This window comes from Mustelus asterias, unplaced genomic scaffold, assembly GCF_964213995.1.
Source record: "Mustelus asterias unplaced genomic scaffold, sMusAst1.hap1.1 HAP1_SCAFFOLD_255, whole genome shotgun sequence".
Lineage (NCBI taxonomy): Eukaryota > Metazoa > Chordata > Chondrichthyes > Carcharhiniformes > Triakidae > Mustelus > Mustelus asterias.
The window spans coordinates 276,229-292,023 of record NW_027590222.1 but is presented as its reverse complement, the minus strand read 5'-3'; the positions used below and the strand labels follow the sequence as shown (position 1 = coordinate 292,023).

The 15,795-nt window shown below is 47.0% G+C and overlaps 1 protein-coding gene across 1 annotated transcript in view; it reads left to right on the top strand.

Annotated features, from left to right (window-relative positions):
* The first annotated feature begins 2,264 nt into the window (after positions 1 to 2,264).
* The window catches only part of LOC144485964 (POU domain, class 2, transcription factor 2-like), a 160,195-nt gene continuing 146,664 nt past the window's right edge, over positions 2,265 to 15,795 (top strand). The window contains exon 1 of the mRNA XM_078204038.1: positions 2,265 to 2,408. The gene's annotated coding sequence lies outside the window, so the exon portion shown is untranslated. The remainder of the gene's footprint in view (positions 2,409 to 15,795) is intronic.

The window sequence follows — 15,795 nt, the reverse complement described above, 5'->3', positions numbered from 1 at the left end:
GTGTGTTAATCTGGGAGGGTGTTAATCAGGGAGGGTGTAAATCTGGGAGTGTGTTAATCTGGGAGTGTGTTAATCTGGGAGTGTGTTAATCAGGGAGGGTGTTAATCAGGGAGGGTGTTAATCTGGGAGTGTGTTAATCTGGGAGCGTGTTAGTCTGGGAGGGTGTTAATCTGGGAGCGTGTTAATCTGGGAGTGTGTTAATCTGGGAGTGTGTTAATCAGGGAGGGTGTTAATCAGGGAGGGTGTTAATCTGGGAGGGTGTTAATCTGGGAGCGTGTTAGTCTGGGAGGGTGTTAATCTGGGAGCGTGTTAATCTGGGAGTGTGTTAATCTGGGTGTGTGTTAATCTGGGAGGGTGTTAATCTGGGAGCGTGTTAATCTGGGAGCGTGTTAATCTGGGTGTGTGTTAATCTGGGAGTGTGTTAATCAGGAAGCGTGTTAAATCAGGGAGCGTGTTAATCTGGGAACGTGTTAATCTGGGAGCGTGTTAATCAGGAAGCGTGTTAATCAGGGAGCGTGTTAATCTGGGAACGTGTTAATCTGGGAGCGTGTTAATCAGGAAGGGTGTTAATCTGGGAGGGTGTTAATCTGGGAGGGTGTTAATCTGGGAGCGTGTAAATCAGGAAGCGTATTAAATCAGGGACGTGTTAATCTGGGAATTTGTTAATCTGGGAGCGTGTTAACCAGGAAGCATGTTAACCAGGGAGCGTGTTAATCAGGGAGCGTGTTAATCAGGGAGCGTGTTAATCAGGAAGCGTGTTAATCAGGGAGCGTGTTAATCAGGTAGCATGTTAACCAGGGAGCGTGTTAATCTGGGAGCGTGTTAATCTGGGAGCGTGTTAATCTGGGAACGTGTTAATCTGGGAACGGTGTTAATCTGGGAACGTGTTAACCAGGAAGCATGTTAACCAGGGAGCGTGTTAATCAGGGAGCGTGTTAATCTGGGAGCATGTTAATCTGGGAGCGTGTTAAATCAGGGAGCATGTTAATCAGGGAGCGTGTTAGTCAGGGAACGTGTTAATCTGGGAGCGTATTAATCTGGGAGTGTGTTAACCTGGGAGTGCGTTAACCAGGGAGCGTGTTAATCTGGGAGCATGTTAATCAGGGAGCGTGTTAAATCAGGGAGCGTGGAGAGTGTTAAATCAGGGAGCGTGTTAATCAGGGAGCGTGTTAATCAGGGTGCGTGTTATTCAGGGAGCGTGTTAACCAGGGAGCGTGTTAACCAGGGAGCGTGTTAATCAGGGAGCGTGTTAACCAGGGAGCGTGTTAATCAGGGAGCATGTTAATCAGGGAGCATGTTAATCTGGGAGTGTGTTAATCTGGGAGTTTGTTAATCTGGGAGCGTGTTAACCAGGGAGCGTGTTAACCAGGGAGCGTGTTAATCTGGGAGCGTGTTAACCAGGGAGCGTGTTAATCAGGGAGCGTGTTAATCAGGGAGCGTGTTAATCTGCGAGCGTGTTAATCAGGGAGCGTGTTAGTCAGGGAGCGTGTTAATCAGGGAGCATGTTAATCAGGGAGCGTGTTAATCTGGGAGTGTGTTAATCTGGGAGTGTGTTAACCAGGGAGCGTGTTAATCTGGGAGTGTGCTAATCTGGGAGTGTGCTAATCTGGGAGCGTGCAAATCAAGGAATCTATTAATCAGGGAGTGTTTTAATGAGGGAGCGTGTTACTTAGGGACCAGTTAATTGTGGAGTGCGTTAATCGTGGAGTGCGTTAATCGTGGAGTGCGTTAATCGTGGAGTGCGTTAATCGTGGAGTGCGTTAATCGTGGAATGTGTTCATCGTGGAGTACGTTAATTGTGGAATGCGTTAATCATGGAATGGGTTAATCAGGCGCGGGAGGTTGGCAATGAGTGAAGTCATTCATTGGAATGGTATCAAGCATTGAGACTATCTGCTGCAGTTGGGTGTTGCTGATGAGTGGGTTAGTACTTGAATGGGGTAAAGTTCGAGAGGTAGATGCTGACAGAGTTTGAGAGTGTGTCAGTGGAGCTGGAGAGAGTGATTTTAATATTCCAGCAGTGCTCTGTGCTCTGTGATGTGGCTGGTTTCTCTCTCTCTTGCCTGTCGCTGCCTCCTTACCCACTGCCCCACCATATGCAAATTGAGCTGATTTGCTTAGAGACGCAGCGTGGAGTGGAGGCTGCTGCTTGTGGGATTAGTGAAACACATTTCTTCCAACACACCCCCAGGAGCTGAATCAGGCTGCCCACTCCCACTGTCACAAGCAGCCCAGAGACTACACTCCTCTCACTGAGTGTCCCACCTACAACCCTCCTCGGTAACACAGCGAACCCAGCTCTGGGCAATTCAGACAAGTCTGCACTCGGGAAATTGGATGGTTGTTGTTGGTGCCAGTGAACATCATGGCGTGTGGCTGAGGGTAAAATTCCAGTCTCTGGAGTTCAGGTACTGAACAGTGTGCTATAATTAGTGCAGTGTCACTTCCTTACTCTCTATCTCTGAAACCTCCTCCAGTCCGTGCAACCTCCCTATCTCTGTAACCTCTTCCAGCCCCTACAAGCCTCCCTATTGCTGTAACCTCCAGCCCCTACAACCCTCTTGTCTCTGTAACCTCCTCCAGTCCCTACAACCCTCCCTATAGCTATAACCTTTTCCAGCCCCTACAACCCTCCCTATCGCTGTAACTCCCTCCAGCTCCTACAACCCTCCCTACCTCTGTAACCTCCTCCACTCCCTGCAATCCTCCCTGTCTCTGTAACCTCCTCCAATCCCCTATCACCTTCTGGGAAATCTTCACATTTTTAAAGTGAACCTTTCTCAACCTCTTGATCATTCCGATGTTTTGACCCAACCTCTTCCTTCTGCTGCCCGGACCCCAAACTTTGGAAGGAATACCCACCTTAAACCTGTCTGCCTCTCTCTCTCCCTCCCTCCCTCCTTTATGAGGCTCTTTATAACTGAACTCTTTGATTGAAGTTGCTTGTTAGCTCTCTCAGTGTCTGGTTAGGTATCTCATTGTGTCTTGAAGTTCATTAACCCTCCAGGGAAGTTTGTCAGGCGGTGTGACTGTGTTCCCCATGTTGTGTGAATCTAAACGATGGCAGTTCGAGCTCTGAGGGCACTGTTGGTACATGGTGTGCTGTATGGTTCTGCATTGTGCAGGGGGCACAAGATGGCTTCAGCAGACAGAAGCTCAGGCCCCGGCCTAACCCGGAGAAACACATTTCTGTCATACAATCAGCTCGTCTCCCACATTGCGGGTCTGGGAGCTGCCCTTTGACACTTCCTATGAGGCGATTCCCTCCGCACATTCGAAAAACAGTGGCCAGTTAACTTGGAGTCAAAATGTGGGTGAAGATAGGGAGACAGAAATGTGAGATGTAGGAGCAGATAGGCCCTTCGAGCCTGCTGCGCTATTCAATAAGACCATGACTGATCTGGTTGTGGACCCAACTCCACTTTGCCGCCTGACCACCACCCCCCCGCTCTCAACCCCCGTGTCGATCAAAAATCTGCCTAATCCGGCCTTCAATATCGCCAATGAGCCGCAGCCCCTACTGCTGTCTGAGAGAGGCAATTCCACAGACTAACCACCATCGGAGAGAAGAAACTTCTCATCTCCGACTTAAATAGTGTTTTTTTTAATTCATTCATAGGGTGTGACTGTCGCTGGCTGGACCCAGCATTTATTGCCCATCCTTAGTTGCCCCTTGAGAAGGTGGTGGTCAGCCGCCTTCTTGAACCACTGCGGCCCCTGTGGTGTAGGTGCACCCATGGTTCTGAGCAGTTTGATACCATGGAGTGTCTCCCTCAGCCATTTCAGAGGGTTAAGAGTTGACCACATTCTGTGGGTCCAAAGTCATATGAAGGCCAGACTGGAGTGACCCCCTCACCCCATGACCCCTCCCCACTCTACGAAAACCCCTTCCTCCATCCCGACCTTATGTACCCGTGGCCTGGGTCACTGGACAACTCCAGCGCTCCTGTGCCCAGCAGCCCCCCCCCCCCCCACCCCACCCCCACAGTGGCCCTGCTAATTGATCAGGAGCTTCATTGCATCCGGGGTCTTGTTCCAAGGGAAAGCCTTGCCACTGCCTGATTGGCTTGTGATTAGGTCCGACTTCCCGAAAACAGGCAGCACTGGTCAATCGCTGATCCTCCATCCGTGGGCAAGAAGCCTCAACCCTTAAAAAGATTCTGTCCCGTGTGTGTGTGTGTGTTTGTGCGCGTGTGTTTGTGCATGTGTACGTGTCTGTTTCTGTGCGTGTGTGTCATACAGTGCAGAAAAGGCCCTTTGGCCCATTGAGTCTGCACCGACAATAACTACCACTAAAGCCATGTTAATCCCATTTTCCTGCACTTGTCCCATATCCTTGAATGTTATGATGTTTCAAGTGCTCACCCAAATATTTCTCAAAGCTTGTAAGATTTCCAGCCTCCATTACCTTCCCAGGCAGTGCATTCCTGATTCCCACCACCCTTTGAGTGAAAAAGTTTTTTCTTAATTCCCCTCTGAATCTCGTCGCCCTAAAACTATGACCCTTCGTGATTGCCCCCTCAACCAAGGGGAACAGTTGCTCCCTAGTCACCCTGTCCATACCCCTCATAATCATATACACTTCAGCCATGTTCCCCCTCACCTCCCCCCTCAGCCTTCTCTGTTCTGGAGAAAACAATCCAAGCCTATCCAGTCACCCCTGATAGCTCAAATGCTCCATCCCAGGCAACATCATGGAGAATCTCCTCTGTACCCCATCTAGTGCTATCACATCCTTCCTATATTGTGCTCTGTACAACTCCAACATCACCTCCTTGCTCTTATACTCTATACCACAACTGATGAAAGCGAGTGTCCCACATGCATTCTTAACTATCCTATTCATATGCTTTGCCGCCTTCAGGGATCTTGAACAAGTACCTCAAGATCCCTCTGTTCCTCTGAGCTACCCACTGTCCTGCCATTCATTAAATACACCCTCATCTTGTTTCTTCTTCCAAAGTGCAGCACTTCATACTTATCAGTGTTAAATAGCATCTGCCACTGCTCTGCTCATCTGACCAACCCATCTATGTCTTCCTGTAACCTACAACCATCTTCTTCACTATTAACCACCCTACCAATCTTGGTGTCATCTGCAAACTTGCTTAACTTTCCGCCCTACATTATCATCAATGTCATTCATGCATATAACAAACAATAAGGGTCCCAGTGCTGAACCTTGTGATACACCTTTGGACACCTGACTCCATTCACTCTAACAGCCTTCTACCACCACATTTTGTGTCTTATTACTAAGGCAGTTTCTGATCCATCTTGACAAGTTTCCCTGAATTCCATATACTTTAACCATCTCAATCATGTGGGACCTTGTGAAAAGCTTTGCTAAAATCCACATAAACGAAGTCAACTGAACTTCCCTCATCCACTCACGATCACATTTTCAAAAAATTCTAACAAGTTTGTTTGACAAAGCCATGCTGACTATCTCTAATCTCTAATCCAACAAAACCTGTTGGACTTTAACCTGGTGTTGTGAGACTTCTTACTGTGCTTACCCCAGTTCAACGCCGGCATCTCCACATCATATCTCTAATTAACCCAGGCCTTTCTAAGTGGATATTAATTCTCTCCTTCAGAATTTTCTTCAATGGTTTCCCTACCACTGACATGAGATTCATTGGTCTGTAATTTCCTGGCTCATCTCCACCACCCTTCTTGAAAAGTTGAACCACATTAGCCATTCTCCAGCCCTCTGTCACTTTCCCCATGGCAAGAGGTGAATTAAAAATTTGTGCCAGAGACCCAGCAATTTTCTGCCTCATCGCCCACAGCAGCCTGGGATGCAATTCATCCAAGACTGGGGATTTGTCTGTTTTTAGTCACGTCAGAGCTTCCAGAATCTCCCTATTTCCGGTGTCAAACTGCGCAAGTTCCTCACAGTCCCTTTTCCTGAATTCTGTACATATGTTCTCCTTTTCCTGAATGAATACCAAAGGGAAGTATTCATTTAACACCCTTCTAATATCCTGTGGCTTCACACACAGATTGCCCTCTTTGTCCCTAATGGACCTTACTCTCCCTGGTTAACCTTTTCCCTTTAACATATTTATAAAATAACTTAGGATTCTCCTTAATCCTGTTCACAAGTCCTTTATCATGCCCCCTTTTTGCTCCTCTAATTGCTTTCTTAAGTTCCCTCTTGCTCTTCCCATATTCCTCTAGGGCCACAGCTGAATTGCTCCCTTTGGAGTTGCCAAAAGCCTTCTCTTCTTCCTTATCCAGTCCTGAATTGTCCGAGACATCCAGGGTTCTCTGAACTATTGCTCCTACATTTCTCCCTCAAGGATGTTGGACCTGTATTCTCCCCAGCTCCTTTTTGAATGTCCCACAGTGCTTTGCTCGCTGTAGACTTACCTGCAAGGAGCTATTCCGACTTTAGCCAGATCCTGCCTTATTTTAATAGAATATGCCTTCCCCAAAGCAAAGCCGTCTTTTGCTGACCATCTTTCTCCTTGTCCATAATAAATTTGTATTGTACCATGTTGTGGTCTTTATCGCTAAAATGCTCCCCCACTGCCACATTGAACACTTGTCTGGCTTCGTTCCTCAGAACCAGATCCAGCATTGATCCATTCCTTCTACATATTGACACAAAAACTCCCCTGGACACATTTCAAGAAATCCGCCCCCTCTTAATTCTTAACACAATGATTATACCAATTTATGTTGGGAAAGTTGAAATCCCCCAGAATAATTGGACCCAATATTATAATACCCTAAAGATAAAGTTTAAAGTTTATTCATTAATGTCAGAAGTAGGTTTACATTAACAGTGCAATGAAGTTATTGTGAAAATCTCCTAGTCGCCACGCTCGGGCGCCTGCTAGTATTAATCCTTGATTATTACTCTTACACATCCCTGTGAACTGTCTACATATTTGTTCCTCTATTTCCCACTGACTCTTTGGGGGGGTTATAATATACTCCCATTCATGTGGCTGCCTGCTTTATATACCTAAGTTCTTCTCAGAAAGCCTCGTTTGAAGACCCTTCCAAGGTATCATCATTCCTTATTGCAGTAATTGACTCCTTAATTAATAGTGGTAAACCACCTCTCTTTTTAGCTTCTCCTCTATCACGCCCAAAGATCCTCTACCCCAAAATGTTGAGTTGGAAGTCCTGCCCTCTTCTCAAGCATGTTTTTCTGATGACAACAATATCACACTTCCATATGTCAATCTGCACCCTTAACTCTTCTGCTCTATTTTCGTATTTCTATATTCGCTAGCACATCGCACCAGGAGCAACCCAGAGATTACAATCTTTTGAGCCCCTGCTTTTTAATCTACTGCCTAAATTCTTGATGCAAGACCTCATTCTTCACCTTCCCATATTGTTGGTACCAACATGTACCACGGCCGCTAACCCATCATCCTCCCCTTTCAGGATGCCCTGCAACCATTCAGTGACATTTCTGATCCTGGCACCAGGGAGGCCAGACAACATCCTAGAGTCACGTCTTTGGCTACAGAAACGCCTGTCTTCTCCCCTTACTAAAGAATCCCTATCACGTGTGTGTGTGTGTGTGTGTGTGTGTATATACATGTGTGTACGTATGTGTGTGTAAGAGTATTTCTGTGTATGCATCAGTGTGTGTGTGACTGTGTATGTGTGTGAGTGTATATGAGTGTGTGTGCACATGTGCACTTGGATGTGTGTGAGTGTATTTGTGTGTATGTATGTATGTGAATGAATATGTGTATGCATATGTGTGTGTGTATGAGTGTAGTGTGTGTCTGTATATGTGTGTGCACATATGTGTGTGACTGGGTGTGTGTGCACATGCGCACTTGTATGTGTGTGAGTATATTTGTGTATGTGTGCATGAGTGTATGTTTGTGCGCATGTGTGAGTGTGTGTGTGTTTGAGTACATGTATGTGTGTGAGTATATATGTGTGAGTATATGTGTGTGAGTGTACATGCGTGACATGTCAGAGGGTCAATTAAGAATTGACCACATTGCTGTGGGTCTGGAGTGACATGTAGGCCAGACCATTTCCTTCCCGAAAGAACATTTGTGAACCAGGTGGGTTTTTACAACAACTGATGAAAGTTTCAGGGTCACCATTACTGAAACTAACTTTACATTCCAGATTTTATTCATTGAATTTAAGTTTCACCAGCTGTTGCTGTGGGGTTCGAACCCGTGTCCCCAGAGCATTAGCCTGGTTATGGGAATTACTCATTGAGACATTACCACGACACCACTGTCTCCCCGTTACATGTCTGGTTCTCTCTTTCTTCCAAGTTTGCTTATTTACTAACTCACTAAGTCGGAGCTAGTCCTACTGATTTGAGAATTGCTGAAAAAATAGGCCTGTTGAAGCTTTTCATCTTGCACTCATCAGGCCACTTTGCAAGGCTGCTAATGTAAGGGATGATGTTTCCTCCAGCTGGAGGGTTGGGTGGGGGGTGCGTATAGAACAAGGTGTCACAGTCTGAGGATACAGATGAGGCCATTTAGGACAGAGATGAGGAGAAACCTCTTCACTCAGCGGGTGATGAACCTGTGGAATACTCTACCACTCTACTGAAGCTGTGGAGGTCATATCACTGAATATAAGTAAGAAGCAAACAGATAGATTTCTAGACTCTAAAAGTGTTTGGGGAGAGAGAGTGGGTGTATGGTATTGGGATCAAGGATCAGGAATGAACATACTGAATGGTGGAGCAGGCTCGAAGGGTTGTCTGGCCTGCTCCTGTTTCCTACATTTCTACAAGAGGGAAGGCAACAATTTGTCCTGTTCCAGAATTAAAAGAGCTGATTGGTTGGCTAGTGGACTCTGATGTTGTATGTAGTGAAGGACGTTTTGAGTTATATTTTCATGTCCGCCTTTCGCTCCCTCAGCCCGTCCAAAGCACTTTCCCTCAAATGAAATACTTCTGACATTGGGTCCATGCATAGCAAGATCCCACAAAGGACAAGATGACCATGAGCAGGCGAACCTCTTTCCCTTTTTGAGGGTTTCCTTTTATGGGGGCAGCACAGTGGTTAGCACTGCTGCCACACAGCGCCAGGGACCTGGGTTCAATTCCTGACTTGAATGACTGTTAGACTGCACGTTCTCCCCATGTTTGCGTGGGTTTCCTCCGGGTGCTCCGGTTTCCTCCCACACTCCAAAGATGCACAGGTTAGTTGGATTGGCCATACGAAATATCTCTCAGTGTCCGAACATTTGCAGGCTAGGTGGATTGACCATTGTAAAATGCACAGGATAACGGGGATAGGGAAGGGGTGGGCTAGGTAACATGCCCTTTTGGAGAGTCAGTGTCGAATTGATGGGCTGAATGGCCTCCTTCTGCACTGTAGGGATTCTGTGGTTCTTTGGTGTCGGGGAGGGAGCCTTGAATTTTGTCCTCAGCTTCCGTAGTGTGAGATTTGAACTTGAGAACCTTCTGACTCAGAGGTGGGCTGTGTTACTCACTGAAGCATGCACAACACGTGACCTCAGGGAGTCTATTTTTGGACTGGGCTGTGTATTTCTGATCATATCGCCTCAGGAGACGAAAATGTCTGGTCTAGGTTGAAGCTGAAGAATTCTTTGTTGCGCAACAAAGGAATTCCTGGTTTGCAAAAGGTTGAGGAGTCCTCTCAAAGGATGGGATTGGTCAGATCTTGTCTGAATTTTTGCTACATTTCATGGTGATTCCTATTGAACTGTCACTAACACCTGGCAGATAGTGTCAGACCCGCTGACTGTGAAAAGGGGAAGTTGGCAAGCACGTGAGGACCAAAGGACTGTCGCTGGTTGATTGGCATCCTGCCACCTGCAAGGGGTGATGGGAGCCTCAGGGTTCGACAAGGTTGGATGAGATGTCTGCCGTCCTTCCCGCGATGGCATGAGTGAGCCAGGTTGGAAATGTCCCCCTCCAGTTGAGGTGAGGTGGGGTCGCTCATGCCCCTTACCCAGTATACAGTTCTTCCCCATAACCTGCCATTGTGATTCTACTGGTAAATGGGATTAGGTGGGAGATCAGGTGTTTCTCTCATGTCGGTACAGACTCGATGGGTCGAAGGGTCTCTTCGGCACTGTAGGATTCTATGATTGATTCTCCTCATCCAACTCACCATTGCAAGTTGCAATTGAATCTGTGCTAGACAGTGCATTCCAAATTCCAAGGCTGAGAGAGAGGAATGTACAGCAAGACCAGGGTGTCCTCATGCACATGTGGTGAAATAGGCAAATGGTATGTTGGCCTTCATAGTGAGAGGATTCGAACAGGGATGTCTTGCTGCAGTTATACAGGGCCTTAGTGGAATATTGTGTGCCGTTTTGGGCTCCTTATCTGATGAAGGAAGTTCTTGCTCTAGAGGGAATGGAGAGAAGATTTACCAGACTGATTCCTGGGATGGCGGGACGGACATATGAGGAGGCATTGAGTCGGTTAAGATTGTATTCGCTGGAGTTCAGAAGAATGAGAGCGATCTCATAGAATCTATAAACCTCTAACAGGACTAGACAGGGTAGATGCAGGAAGGATGTTCCCGATGGTGGGGGAGTCCAGAACCAGGGGTCACAGTCTCAGGATAAGGGGTAAGCCATTTGAGAAAGATGAGGAGAAATTTCTTCACCCGGGGGTTGTCAGCCATCACTACCACAGAGCCAAGACATTGTGGCCAGAATTCTCCGACCATTCACGCTGCACCACCGCTGCAAGTGAGGACGGAGAATTAGGCACTCAGCCAAATCTCTGATCACTGCAGTGGAACCAGAGAACCCCGCTGGCATGAATGGCCGGAGAATTCCGGCCAGTATGTTTTCAAGAAGGAATTAGATATAACTAGAATTATAGAGTCCTACAGTGCAGGAGGAGGCCATTTGGCCCATTGAGTCTGCACCGACCACAATCCCATCCAGGCTCTATCCCCCTAACCCCACATATTGTTATTCTGACATTAAGGGGAATATAGCATGGCCAATCAACCTAACCCGCACATCTTTGGAATGTAGGAGGAAACCGGAGCACCCAGAGGAAACCTACAGACATAGGAGAACATGCAAACTCCCAAAGACAGTCCCCCAGGCCTGAATTGAACCCGAATCCCTGGCATTGTGAGGTAGCAGTGCTAACCACTGTGCCACCATGCCTCCCACTTATCCCGTTGCCCGATCACCCCTGTGCTCACTGTCCTGCACCGGCTCCCAATTAATTCACTTCTTGAGTTTGAAATTCTCATTCTTGTTTTCAGATCTTTCCATTGTTCTCATCCCTCCTTATCTCAGTAACCTCCTCCAGTCTCACAACCCTCCCTATCTCTGTAAACTCATCCAGCCCCTACACCCCTCCCTACCTCTATAACCACCCAACCAGTTCCAACATCCCTCCCTATCTCTGTAACCTTCTCCAGCTCCGACAACTCTCCCTAAAAAGCAGACAGCAAATGTTTCTGCAAATGTATGAAACGAAAAAGAGTGGCTAAGGTAAACATTGATCCTTTAGAGGATGAAAAGGGGGATTTAGTGATGGGAAATAAGGAAATGGCCGAAACATTGAACAGGTATTTTGTGCCAATCTTCACAGTGAAAGACACAAATAACATGCCAAAAATTGATGACAAGAATACTATGGCAGGTGAGAACCTAGAAACGAACATCATCACTGAAGAAGTAGTGTTGGGCAAGTTAATGGGGCTAAAGGTAGACACGTCTCCTGACCCTGATGGAATGTATCCCAGGATACTAAAAGGGATAGCGGGGAAAACAGCAAATGCACTAGTGGTAATTTACCAAAATTCACTGGATTCTGAGGCACTTCCGGCAGATTGGAAAACAGCAAATGTGATGCCACTGTTAAAAAAGGGGGTAGACAAAAGGCAGGTAACTATAGGCCGGTTAGCTTAACTTCTGTAGTGGGGAAAATGCTGGAATCTATCATCAACGAAGAAATAGCGAGACACTTGGGACAATAATCGTAGCATGGGTTCATGAAGGGAAGGTCATGTTTACCTAATTTAGTGGAATTCTTTGAGGACATTACAAGCACGGTGGACAACGGGGAACTGGTGGATATGATATATCTGGGTTTCCAGAAGGCATTCAACAAGGTGCTGCATCAGAGGCTGCTGCATAAGATATTGTATTAAAATGGGTAGAGGATTAGTTAACTAACAGAAACCAAAGAGTGGGAGTAAATGGGTGTTTTTCTGGTTGGTGATCAGTGACTAGTGATGTGCCTCAGGGATCAATGTTGGGACTGCGTTTGTTTACAATTTACATAGATGATTTGGAGTTGGGGACTGAGTGTAGTGTGTCCAAGTTCGCAGATGTCACTAAGGTGAGTGGTAGAGAAGAGTGTGCAGAGAACACTGAAGGGATATAGGTAGTCTAAGTGAGGGGGTGAGGGTCTGGCAGATGGAGTACAGTGTTGGTAAATGTGAGGTCATCCATTTTGGTCGGAATAACAGCAAAATGGACTATTATTTAAATGGTAAAAAATTGCAGCATGCTGCTGTGCAGAGAGGCCTGGGTGTCCTTGTGCATGAATCCTAAAAAGTTGGTTTGCAGGTGCAGCAGGTAATTAAGAAGGCAAATGGAATTTAGTCCTTCAACAATCTCATTAGTGACAGACAGCATGGTTTTGTAAGAGGGAGGTCGTGCCTTACAAATTTGGTGGAGTTTTTTGAGGAAGTGACAAAAACGGTTGATGAAGGAAGGGCCGTGGATGTCGTCTATATGGATTTCAGTAAGGCATTTGACAAAGTCCCACATGGCAGGTTGGTTAAGAAGGTTAAGGCTCATGGGATACAAGGAGAAGTGGCTCGATGGGTGGAGAACTGGCTTGGCCATAGGAGACAGAGGGTAGTGGTCGAAGGGTCTTTTTCCGGCTGGAGGTCTGTGACCAGTGGTGTTCCGCAGGGCTCTGTACTGGGACCTCTGCTATTTGTGATATATATAAATGATTTGGAAGAAGGTGTAACTGGTGTAATCAGCAAGTTTGCGGATGACACAAAGATGGCTGGAATTGCGGATAGCGAAGAGCATTGTCGGGCAATACAGCAGGATATAGATAGGCTGGAAAATTGGGCGGAGAGGTGGCAGATGGAATTTAATCCGGATAAATGCGAAGCGATGCATTTTGGAAGAAATAATGTAGGGAGGAGTTATGCAATAAATGGCAGAGTCATCAGGAGTATAGAAACACAGAGGGACCTAGGTGTGCAAGTCCACAAATCCTTGAAGGTGGCAACACAGGTGGAGAAGGTGGTGAAGAAGGCATATGGTATGCTTGCCTTTATAGGACGGGGTATAGAGTATAAAAGCTGGAGTCTGATGATGCAGCTGTATAGAACGCTGGTTAGGCCGCATTTGGAGTACTGCGTCCAGTTCTGGTCGCCGCACTACCAGAAGGACGTGGAGGCATTGGAGAGAGTGCAGAGAAGGTTTACCAGGATGTTGCCTGGTATGGAGGGTCTTAGCTATGAGGAGAGATTGGGTAGACTGGGGTTGTTCTCCTTGGAAAGACGGAGAATGAGGGGAGATCTAATAGAGGTATACAAGATTATGAAGGGTATAGATAGGGTGAACAGTGGGAAGCTTTTTCCCAGGTCGGAGGTGACGATCACGAGGGGTCACGGGCTCAAGCTGAGAGGGGCGAAGTATAACTCAGACATCAGAGGGACGTTTTTTACACAGAGGGTGGTGGGGGCCTGGAATGCGCTGCCAAGTAGGGTGGTGGAGGCAGGCACGCTGACATCGTTTAAGACTTACCTGGATAGTCACATGAGCAGCCTGGGAATGGAGGGATACAAACGATTGGTCTTGTTGGACCAAGGAGCGGCACAGGCTTGGAGGGCCGAAGGGCCTGTTTCCTGTGCTGTACTGTTCTTTGTTCTTTGTTCTTTGTTCATTACTAGAGGGATGGAATTTAAAAACAGGGAGATTATGTTGCAGCTGTATAAGATGCTGGTGGGGCCACACCTGGAGTACTGTGTATAGTTTTGGTCTCCTTATTTGAGAAAGGATATACTGGCACTGGAGGGGGTGCAGAGGTGATCCACTAGGTTGATTCTGGAGTTGAGAGGGTTATGAGGAGAGACTGAGTAGACTAGGACTATGCTCATTGGAATTTAGAAGAATGAGGGGGATCTTAGAGAAAGATATGAGATAATGAAGGGAATAGATAAGATAGAAGCAGGGAGGTTATTTCCACTGGCAGGTGAAACTAGAACATTGTCTCAAAATAAGGGGGCGCAGATTTAGGACTGAGTTGAGGAGGAACTGCTTCACCCAAAGGGTCGTGAATCTGTGGAATTCCCTGCCCAGTGAAGCAGTTGAGGCTACCTATTTACATGTTTTTAAGGCTAGGATAGATCAATTTTTGAACAGTAAAGGAATTAAGGGTTATGGGGAGTGGGTGGGTAAGTGGAGCTGAGTCCACGAAAAGATCAGCCATGATCTTATTGAATGGCGGAGCAGGCTCAGGGGGTCAGATGGCCTACTCCTGCTCCTAGTTCTTATGTGCAGGGATCTGCATTGGGACCTCTGCTGTTTGTGATTTATATAAATGATCTGGAAGAAGGAGTAACTGGGGTGATCAGTAAGTTTGCGGACGACACAAAACTGGCAGGACTTGCAGATAGTGAGGAACATTGTCAGAGGCTACAGAAGGATATAGATAGGCTGGAAATTTGGGCAAGGAAATGGCAGATGGAGTTCAATCCTGATAAATGCGAAGTGATGCATTTTGGTGGGAATAATGTAGGGAGGAGCTACACGATAAATGGAAGAACCATAAAGGGTGTAGAGACGCAGAGGGACCTGGGTGTGCAAGTCCACAGATCTTTGAAGGTGACGTCACAGGTGGAGAAGGTGGTGAAGAAGGCATATGGCATGCTTGCCTTTATAGGACGGGGCATAGAGTATAAAAGTTGGGGTCTGATGTTGCAGATGTATAGAACGTTGGTTCGGCCGCATTTGGAATACTGCGTCCAGTTCTGGTCGCCACACTACCAGAAGGACGTGGAGGCTTTGGAGAGAGTACAGAGGAGGTTTACCAGGATGTTGCCTGGTATGGAGGGGCTTGGTTATGAGGAGAGATTGGGGAAACTGGGGTTGTTCTCCTTGGAAAGACGGAGGATGAGGGGAGACTTAATAGAGGTGTATAAAATTATGAAAGGCATAGATAGGGTGAACGGTGGGAAGCTTTTCCCCGGGTCGGTGGTGACGTTCACGAGGGGTCATAGGTTCAAGGTGAAGGGGGGGAGGTTTAACACAGATATCAGAAGGACATATTTTACACAGAGGGTCGTGGGGGCCTGGAATGTGTTGCCGGGCAAGGTGGTGGAGGCGGACACACTGGGAACGTTTAAGACTTATCTAGACAGCTATATGAACGGAGTGGGAATGGAGGGATACAAAAGAGTGGTTTAGTTTGGACCAGGGAGCGGCGCGGGCTAATTGTTCTTTGTTTCTCGTTTCAAGGCTTCATTCTATGATCAACTTGCTGGTGCCAGTACAGAGCCAGACTGCGGATAGTTGGGAACCTGTCTCGGGGGCAGGGAATTCATATGGTGTTCGTGGAAGTGGAAATGAATAGGGTTGGGAAGCATTTTCCGATCAGGGCCAGTGTGATCTCCTGGACTCGTTTCGATCGCCTCAGGGGGTCGGAGAGGAATTTCCCAGATTTTTTTTCCCCATATTGGCCCTGGGGTTTTCACTCTGGGTTTTCGCCTCTCCCTGGAGATCACATGGTCTGGAATGGGGGGGTGGGGGTGAGTTAATAGGTTGTGATGAACAAAGCATCGTAGCTGTGAGGGACAGCTTGGTGGA